The following is a 10,125-nucleotide window of genomic DNA, read 5'->3' as shown; positions in this document are numbered from 1 at the left end:
AATGTCTCTGCCTCATGGTCTAGGCACCTGCTGGTCCTTCTGGAATGCTCTTCCTCTTAGACACCTGCAAGACCTGGTCCTTCTTCTCTTCAGATCTTTCTGTCCAAACTTCACCTTCTCAGTAATGCCTTTCCTGACCACCTTCCTTAAAATTGCAACACCTTCTCCCTCCCTCCTGTACTCTCAACCCTTTCCCTGTTTTTTCCCCCTCCTCCATACTATTTATCACCTTCTAAATAAATGATAATTCAAGAAACATATTGCTTGTTCTGCCATTTCCTATCATTATAATCAAAATATAGGAGGGCAGGAATTGTTCGCCTTGTCTTGTTAGCTCTTGCATGCCAAGTGCCTAGACTAGTACCTGACACGTTGTGCTCAACATTTATTTAAGTGAATGATTTTGTAAAAAAAAAACAAAAACACAAAAACATCCCACTGTGTGAATCAGAACAGCACACCTGGAGATTTCATTCAGTTCAAGGCCCATTGGTTTACGACTTCCATTTTAGAAGTCTTTGGAGGAAAGTGCCATTTAGGATTGCGAGCAGTCCTCTGCCTCCCACAGAGCAGACATTTGATTTATTTTGTTCTGGGAAATAGACCACATGCGTTTTGAGAAAAGTCTTGTACAGTCCAGGGAGCCTCCGCCTGCTTTTGTCTTCCCCGAATAGTGTGACAGCAGTCTACTCTTCATCTCTGCCATAAATCTTGGATTTCATACCTAAATTTCTGTCTAGATGCTGGCGTGTGGACCAGTCCCGGTCCTCACAGTTACAGCAGCCTAGTACATTCCCTTCGTTTATTCATTTGGTTTGAGTTGGGTCTCTGTCCCTGTGAATGAAAGAGCCCTGGCAAGTTGTGCAAATTGCTTCATGTTTCTGAGTTTCAGTTCCTTTGCTTATAAAAAGGAATGGGTCAGGGGTGGCTCAGTGTGCAGCGTCTGCCTTGGGCTCAGGTCTTGAGCCCGGGGTCCTGGGATCGAGCCCCACGTCAGTCTCTCTCCCTCTGCCTGCTGCTCCCCCTGCTTCTGCTCTCTCTCTCTCTCTGTCAAATAAATAAATAAAATCTTAAAATAATAATAAAAAGGAACAGGTCACATTAGAAAAGCACTAAAGCCTTTTCCAGGATTTCAACACTTTAGAATTCGAACACAATTAAGGCCCTCGGATCTATGGAGCCCAAACATTTTGGGCTGTGGGCGAACTTGCTTCCCCAGAGCCACGTGCGACCCTGTCCCATCACTGATGTCGGAAATGTTGGGGTTCGGAGCCCAGGAAAGAATTCTTGAGACTTCTTTGGTGCAAAAAAAGTGGCTGTATTAAAGCAGGGGACAGGCCCCGTGGGCAGAAAGGGCTGCCCCCTGACAGTGAGGAGCAACCGTCTGCTCTGGAGTTGGGGGAGGTAAAGGCAAGGGAAGTTTCCAAAAGGACTTTCAGATGGTAAAGCCTCACAGGACCCTGGAGGCCCAGCTGTTGTCAAGTAAGGTCGTTTCTCCCTCTAGCAAAGCATTAACCTTGAGATAGGTGGGGTGTCCCGGAGGACTGTCCCCTGCAGCCTCCAGTAGTTGCCGATGGACTGCAGGTCAGAAGGAAATGTGACTTTACTCACATGTCCGTTGGCTTTGCCCCCACCTGGGCCGCCAGCCCCTCCGCCAGGCCTGTCTACCTGCCCCCACCGCAGAGCCCTGGGTGCCGCCTCCAGCATCTCCACCCATGGGTCCTTCCCCGGGGTCCTTGCCGGCACGTTCTGTACCCCTGCTCCTGCTTGCCTGGTTTGGGGTGGGGCCCATGGCCCACACCCGCAGTGTACCCTGCTGGCTGCTGGCCGCTGGCCGCTGGGCCACACCTGGGCAGGAAGATGAAAATATCAACTAACGTTTTTGGAAAGTTGCTAAAGCACCAGGGACTCCGTAGTGCTTCACATAAATAATTTCATATGAGGCAACTACTCTTTGGTCTAGAACATACTCTCCCCAGGTAACTCATGGTTCTCCCCCATCTCCAAGTCTTTGCCCAACTATGACCTTCCCAGTGAGGCCCAGGCTAACTACCCACATCTCTGCCTCACCCCACCCCCCACCCCAAACACACACAGCCACCCCTCTCCTTCCCTTGGGCTATTTTTGTTTCCATAGCACTTTCTTCTGACACACTCTGCTCTAGGATTTACATACATACCAATAGGGTTTCGGTCTGCCTCCCCTACTGGAATGTAAGCTCCACGAGGGCAGGATCTTTATTTTGTTTATTTCTGTCTCTCAAGCCCCTAGGACAGCACCCACAGGGCTTACAGTTCAAGAAATGTTTGTGGGATACATAAATATTTTTCATTTTACGGGTGAGAAAACGGAGACACACAAAGGGAAGTGGCTATCCCATGGCACATACCCAGAAAGTGGCGGAGCTTGGGTTCAAACCCGGGCCACCTGACTTCTTTTAACCACGACACTATCTCTGCGTGACCTGAGTATTCCCCAGACCTAGATCTAGCCTCATTCCTCCTGGAAGCCCTGCCCTATCCCTGGGGCACAAACAGAGCACAGAGAGGGGTCCCAATCCTCCAAGGAAGCCAAGAATCTTCCACCTCCTCCAGCCCAACCCCAACCCCTCCCTCAGATGCTGCCCCCTTGCAGAATAATATAGTATCCTCAGTGGTATAGATTCCTCGATACAGTATTCATTTGAGCCCGGGGAAAGAGTTCATCTTCTAGAAACATCAGCTTTCCACCTAGCAAGTGCTCCTGAGGTTAAGAAATAGATGAATTGGCCTCTTTCTTGGAATGAAGTGGGATAGCCAGAAAATAAAACAGAATCAGTTCTGTGTGTGTGTGTGTGTGTGTGTGTGTGTGTGTGTGTGTGTGAGAGATGGGCAAGACTTCTAAACCCTGAGCACCCCTGACCACAGCAGCTGCAACTTCCTCTCCTTTTCTTTTAATTCTCATCCTAACGTCCAGCCATGCTACCAATACCTGCTGAAACCCCTCTGAATGCAACCAAGTTTTCTGCAAAGCCCACCTCCCAAGAGGGCTGGGGTGGGGGGAGTGGAGCCCCCAGTGCAAGTGTGAGACGGGGCTTAAAAGCACAACATCCCCTTTGTGACCCAATACTTCTGATGATACTAATAAAGATACTAATATTAATAAAGATGCTATTCTCTCCTTTTCTCCTCCCCCCACCTGCCTTCTAGAAAATCAACACCTGTGAATATTATGGGGCGAGGAGGGCAGAGCACCCTCCTAATGCCCGCCTGCCAAACAGAGCCTGGCACTTCTCTGGAAAGACATCTGTGCCATATGACCGGGCCAAGGGGGGATGCATTTCCATCCTCAAACGTTTCCTGTCTTTCTAGTGACTTCCCATCTCTCTCCAATTGACAAGTAGTTTTAGCTGCTGGAGATGGATAAAAACAAAACCAAATCCTGTTGTGATCTTCTTCACAGCTGGGCCCTTTGTGTTCATCTCCGCGTGAGTGGCAGGCAGGACAGTGGGATCCGAGAGGAGAAAGCTGTCGCGACGTCACCTCAGAGGAGAGGACAAGGCAGGGTGCCACACGGCCTGTGCCTGGGCCCAGGGCTCAACGTATCCAGCAAGGCCTGGGCGAGGCAGACCTCCGGGAGCGGTTAGGACTGAGGAACCCCAGATAGTTACTCTTATTGGCTTCCTTCTCCCTCTCCTGTGATCTGAGAGGCTTGGGGGAAGATTCCTTGAGAGGGTGGTCTCAGGCAGGCTACACATCCTTGCACCTCAGTGTCCTCATTTGTTAAGGGAAGGGTTTGCAGGAGGTGCCTCCCAATAGGTGGGACGGGCCCCATCTCAGCAGGCCAAGCTATCAAGCAAGGGCTGCCGCAGGTGGCCGTACCAGGGTTCCCAAACTTGAGGGTTCATCAGAATCCCCCGGATGAGACTGCTGGGCCCATTTCCCAGAGCTGCCTTTCAGTGGGACCTGGCTGGGGCCTGAGAATTTACATTTCTAACAAGTCCCCAGCTGCTGCTGCTGTGACTAGCCTGGGAATCAGGGGTTGAGAACTGCTGCTCTAGCCCTCCCGGGGGGGAGGGGCTCCCAGAGATGAAGATGACCTGGGGTAAGCACAGCACCACCCCCCCTCTGCTCCTGTCCTCTCCCTCCTGGGGTGGGGGAGGTGGGGGTTTGCAGTCTTCAGGATGCCTGCCTTTCCCTCCCACCTGTAGGGGGCAGCTTGGTGCTGTCTCAACCTAGAGGAGGGACCCCCCCCAACCCCCCACCCCCAATAACCTCCGAGTCAACTGCTGGTAAAACATTGCTATTTCCCAAAAATCCTAGACAGGTGCCACCCATCCGGTTGGCCGGGAGCCCCTCGGTCTGAGCGTTCTCAGTGTGCCCGTCTGGGGCTGCAGAGCCGGAGGGGGGCACTTCAGCTTATGGGGGCTCCTGGGGGGGGCAGGGAGGGGGTCGCATCCGCCTTGGGCTCAGCGCTGCAGGTCAATGTCCCGCAGACAATGCATCGGGCTCTGAATATTTGTGCAAGCACCGGTGAAAGAGGAGCGCAGGAAGGGAGCGCAGGAGCCTTAACACACGCTCGGTGGGCCAGGGGCACCAACCACTGGTTGTGAGAACAGGAGTGTCCGGTGCAGCGGGGTGCAGCCCCGCGGGGAGCCGAGGCCTGGGGGCCAACGCGATGGGGGGGGGGGGGGGGCTGCAGGAGCAACACCAGCCGGCAGGGGGAGCCTCTACATTTGCTCTGTAGGGCCTCAGCCCCTGCAAGGCATCCCCCTCCCCTTCCTTCTGTTCTTATTTGGGGAAAAAAAAATTATACTGCAAATGCCTCAAACGTTTATTTAAAACAAGATGAGAATAAATAAGCAATACGCGGAGGATTCACAAGCCTAACGACGGAGTTCCACCTGTAGGGCCAGCAGCCTACCAGATGCCGAGGCAGCTGCTGCTCCTCCCACCGGGGATGCTGGTGGATTGGTCCAGTGTGGAAAAGGAAGGCATTCTGGGGGGCGTGCAAGGGGCAGCAGAGGCTCTGAGCTGGGAAGAAGGGGGTCCCAGCGCAAGAGAGGAAACTAGGCTAATTTGAAAGGACTCGTCTCTTAGGGTAGCAGGTCAGACTTGGGTGGAGACCCAAGGGGGGGGACCTGAGAAAATCACAGCAGTCCCATTACCTACCCTCCTGTACTCACTTTTCCATCATGTGTTAATTTCCGTCCAGTGTCCAGATATCTCTATGTGCAAGCGGCTCCCCATGGGGCCCGTGTCAGTAGGAGAAGGGTGTCTGAGGGCAGCTCTAGGCTTGGGCCACTGTTGCGTTGCCAACTCTCTCAGAGTTCCTCTGGTGACCGTAGTGATCATACCATGGGACACAGACAAGCTGTGGATGGAAGACAGAGCAACGTCAAGTGAGGCAGCTGGGGATCAACCCCCAACAGACCACTGGAGCGATGCCTGACCCTCATTAACAACATTATCTGTCCCCTATGCTGCGAATGGACACGTCACTTTGTGACACTTTTCATTAAAGCAGTTCCTTGAGCTTTTTATCTCCGCTTCTCCAAAGCTGGGCCTCTTCCGGTATCATCAACCTGCTTCTAGTACTGTCATCATTCACAAAGTCATCTAAACCAGAAACCTTCTAGTTAGATTTTACCCTCTCTCTCTCTCTCTCTCTCTGCCATCCACATGGAGCCAACAAAGAATCCTGATGATTCGATCTTTTAAATAATCTCTGTCCTCCTCCCCGCCCCCATAGTCACAAATGATGACTCCTGTGGGTGGCTACTAGCCCCTGTCCTGTCCTCTCTGATGCTGTTCTAGACACTGATTCCCCATGATCTAAAAGTCATATTTGATTGTGGGGTTCCCCTGTTTAAAAACCACGGATAGCTCCCCAGTGCCTGTAGAGGACCCAGGCAGGGTATGAAGAAATGAATGAGTGAAGGAATAGAAACAAACCGATGGGGAAGAGGAATTGGGAGTGAGTGAGTTTTACTGTACTCCTGTCATGTGATAGGAGACCACTCACTGCAGTCCCGCAAGCCCTACAGTTGAATTCCAATCAACACAGGGAAACAAAAATTGTATTTAAAATCTTTTATGGGCAGCCCGGGTGGCTCAGCGGTCTAGTGCCGCCTTTGGCCCAGGTCGTGGTCCTGGAGACCCGGGATCGAGTCCCACGTCCGGCTCCCTGCATGGAGCCTGCTTCTCCCTCTGCCTGTGTCTCTGCCTCTCTCTCTCTCTGTGTCTCTCATGAATAAATAAATGAAATAAAAAAAATGCTTTAAAATCTTTTATTCCATTATTTCTGCCACCCCAGCCAGGCATGCTTCTCCTTTCCTCCTCTACTCTCCTTATAGATTCAGAAAGCACTTTGTACTGCTTCCCTGGGATTCGCACTAACGAGAAAGAGGGTGCTGCATGGTCAGACCCAGGTGGCATAGCTGACTGTTCTTCAGAGGGCCTCTCTGGACACAGTTGGGTGGGTGCTTCCAACAGAATTTCCCTTCTAGTCCTACCCAGCCTCTAGCTGGAGAAAAGAATACGGTCTCAAAAGTTGAAAAATGTTTCCTCTTTTAACACAGACCATTGTCCTGTACTCTCCTTAGAAAAAATATTTTTTCTGAACACTCACACACAAACACACACAGTGTTCTGCTTCTGATAAAAATTGCTGTGACTCTGTTTTTGCCCTTAATATCTGCATTTTGGGGGTGGTTGAGCCTTGCTGCTGTGCTTGACAGGAGCTGACAAGTAACCACTTATGGGTGTCACCGGTGTGGTGACTGGAGTGTCTCGGGGATGAGGCGATGAGACACTGGTTTTGTGTTTATGCACCCGGGCAACCGTCATGTTTATTCACTGTCTCTTTGGTCAGCTTCCAAACCAGCAGCACCGCACCCGTTAACACTGGGCTCCACACCAGTTACTGATGGGCTGGCCCTTTAGTTGTAAGGAATTGTTACCTTTAACTTGAGCAATTGGTGGTTTCATTTGAGAAGCACTTTTACAAACACACATCAGAGTTTCGCCTGACAAAAATCCTCCATGCCCAATGAGGCGGTGAAACCAAAAGGTGTGGCCACGCACTCATCAGCCTATCAGTTTCCTCTTCTTGAGAGACTCATTGTGCCTATCAGTCCATCCACTTGAATCTATTGAGCTCCCCCTGTGTGTTTGGCATTGATCTAGCCTTCAGGAACCCAAAGATAACCAGGGTATGGTCTACCAGGAGTGGTAAATATGTGAGCAGGGAAGAGTAATGCAGGGTCATAGGGTTAGAAAAGGAAGCAAGAGCAAAGTGCTGTGGGAGTTCAGAGGAAGTGGAGGGCAATTGGGGCAGGTTTGTGGAAGAGCTGACATTTGAGCGGGGTATAAAAGGCAAGGAAGAAGCTTTTAAGAACAGCCATGCCAAATGCTGTGCTCGGTGCTCTACTGGCATTGACTGATATGCAATGCTCACAGTAGCCCTGCGAGAAAGAAATTGTTATTATGCCCATTTTACAGAGGAAGCAGAGGCTTAGGGAAGGTCAAGTCAGTGACCTAAGGTAACATACCTAGTAAATCAAGGAGCTGGGACGTGAGACACTACCAGGTACATAATAAGCAGTCAGTAAAATTAGCTAATAAGGCCCATGCCCCTTATATCGTGTTATCATGGCTCCAGAAGCATGCGAAAGAAGCATATGTCTGGGTCTTACCCTGGATCAGTAGAGGTATGAGTCCTTTTGGGTGACATGCATAAAGCTCTGAGTTAGAACTTGGAGCCTTGCCTACATTATGAAGAAGGCAGACTTGGTCTATGGCTCTCATGGTCACAGAAGTGCTGTTTCCTTCTTATGCATTTGCTTCCCTCAGGGTGCTCCTCTTGCTCCTTCTCCACTTTTAAACAATCTATTTCTTTCTTTCTTTTTCTTTTTTTTTAAGATTTTATTTATTTGTTCATGAGAGACCCACAGAAAGAGAGGCAGAGACAGGCAGAGGGAGAAGCAGGCTCACTGTGGGGAGCCTGATGTGGGACCTGATCCCAGGACCCTGGGATCACGCCCTGAGCCGAAGGCAGATGCTCAATCACTGGGCCACTCAGGCATCCCTAAACAATCTATTAGTAAAAGATCAGGCCCCTTAAGTTTGAATTTTAGAAGTCAAAATATGGGGGAAAACATGGAGATCATTTAGTTTAGCTTCTTGATTTTTCCAGATGAAAAAACTGAGGCTGAGTTAACCAAAATTCTTTTTTGCTTCAAGAAACAGCATAATTTCAACTATCTCAAGTGAAAAAGAGAGATATATTAGCTTTCAGGGGTGGAGCTAGCTTCAGGGAATTAAAAAAAAAATGTCCCTAGTTTATTTGTGCTCTCTTTTTAACATCAAATCTTTTGTCTCTCCTTGAAAAGGTCATGGTTTCAATTGTTGTGGCCATAGGAAACTGCAGGCTCTATCATTTCATGCTAGTGATTTTAGATGAAAGAGAGAACTTTTGTCTCCTTGTTTCCAGTGTATATAAATCCCAGGGAAAGACTGATTGGCCAAGCTTGGGTCACATGGATACTTCTTGAACCAGGCACTGTGGTCAACTGGTTGCGTTATGATGATTGGCCATACCTGGTTGCATTATGACTCATGCATTTCCAACGTGGGGATGGGGTGGAGAGGGCAGGTATTATGGAGAGCAGCCCCACCAGAATCATATGTGCCTTTGAAGAGGAAGGAGGGTTGCTCTTATTAGAAGGGCAGTGAGGTAACAAGCCTTCTAAGATGGTCCCAGATGATCCCCACCACCTCCTGTATCCAGGCCTTCTGTAATTCCCTCCCCTTGAGTGTAAGCCTGACCTACTGACTCATTTCTAATGAACAGAATATGGCAAAAGTGATGGGATAACCCTTCTAACATTGCCCAACCAAAATCTGTGACCCCCACCCCTTCCTTTTCCCTTACTCACTCTGGTGAAGCCAGCTCCCATGTTGTAAGTTGCCCTCTGGAAAGATTCCTGTGGCAAGGAACTGAGGGTTGCCTCTGGCCAAGGTCCAGTAAGGGATGGAGCCTTGCCAGCAACCACTGAGTGGATGTGGGAGTGGGATGCTTCCCCACCTGAGACTTGAGTGAGGGTAGCCTAGGCCTACTGGTTGATCGCAGCTGTGAGAGGGTTTGAGCTGGATGATCCAGCTGAGCCACACTCACATTCCCAACCCACAGAAACTGAGAGAGATAAGGAGTGTGCATTGCTTTAGGCTGCTAAGTTCAGGGGTAATTTGTTACACAGCATTAGAAAACCAACACAAGCGGGAATGACATTTGAGCAGATAGGAAAAACAGACAGATGGCCCCACAGAACATCTTAGGACACAAAATACTGTCATTGTTGTTGTTTCTGAATGTCCTAAACTTTCCTTCTGAGACTTTTCCTTCCAGGTCTGTCTTCCTCCCTGCCTGGATTATCCTTTCTTTCTTCATGCCTTTTATTTACTGATTTTCCCATTCTCCATGTTTTTATAAGAGCCATCAGGAAAGGGGAAGGAACAGGGAAGAGAAACATGTTAAGAAATGAGCAATAACGATGGCCTACTATATGTCAAAGCGCTTTGCAGGTCACTTCCCGTGATTGATCTAATTTAGTCATGACTATTCACCCAAGTTCTATTTTTTTTTTTTGTTTGTTAGTTCTATTCTACAGGTAAGAAAATGGAAGCCTGGAGAGTTGATGTGACTTGCTCAGGATCACTTATCAGGGAAGTGACAGTGCTGGGACACAAGCAAAGTGTGTCCACTCCACACAGCCCACGTGTCCACTCCACAAGGCCCACTCGTGCCTGCAGATGGGGCCTGCAGATGGGGCTGAATCCAACGTGAGGCCTTCACGCGGGGAGGGCTGACCGGCTTGATTGTACAGCTTTCATAGAATCACTCTGTTCTTTTTTGTTCTGTGCCAACCGGTAGATTTCTAGCCAGACCTGCTGCCAGGTGAACAAATCCCCTGGGAAGGAATCCCTTCTTCACTCTCCAAGTCAAATTGTTTCTGTGTTAAATCAAAGACTGAGCAGGCCAGGGAGGACGCGGCGCCACCCGCTCCGACAGCTCTTGTTTATTGGGGACAGCTGCCCCCCTGGCAGGAAGGGTGAACCAGGAGTCTCAGGGCCCAGAGGGGGCGT

At 49.8% G+C, this 10,125-nt stretch overlaps 1 long non-coding RNA gene across 1 annotated transcript; it reads left to right on the top strand.

Moving 5' to 3' along the window:
* Positions 1-8,657: 8,657 nt before the first annotated feature.
* LOC111097859 lies at positions 8,658-9,893 on the top strand. Its single transcript, XR_005365248.1, has 2 exons — positions 8,658-8,797; positions 9,638-9,893. It is a non-coding gene; the product is annotated as an uncharacterized LOC111097859 (long non-coding RNA).
* Positions 9,894-10,125: the final 232 nt, after the last annotated feature.

This window comes from Canis lupus, chromosome 10 (assembly GCF_011100685.1).
Source record: "Canis lupus familiaris isolate Mischka breed German Shepherd chromosome 10, alternate assembly UU_Cfam_GSD_1.0, whole genome shotgun sequence".
Classification (NCBI taxonomy): domain Eukaryota; kingdom Metazoa; phylum Chordata; class Mammalia; order Carnivora; family Canidae; genus Canis; species Canis lupus.
Note: the sequence above shows the minus strand (reverse complement) of the source record. Positions and strands in the feature narration are given on the sequence as shown.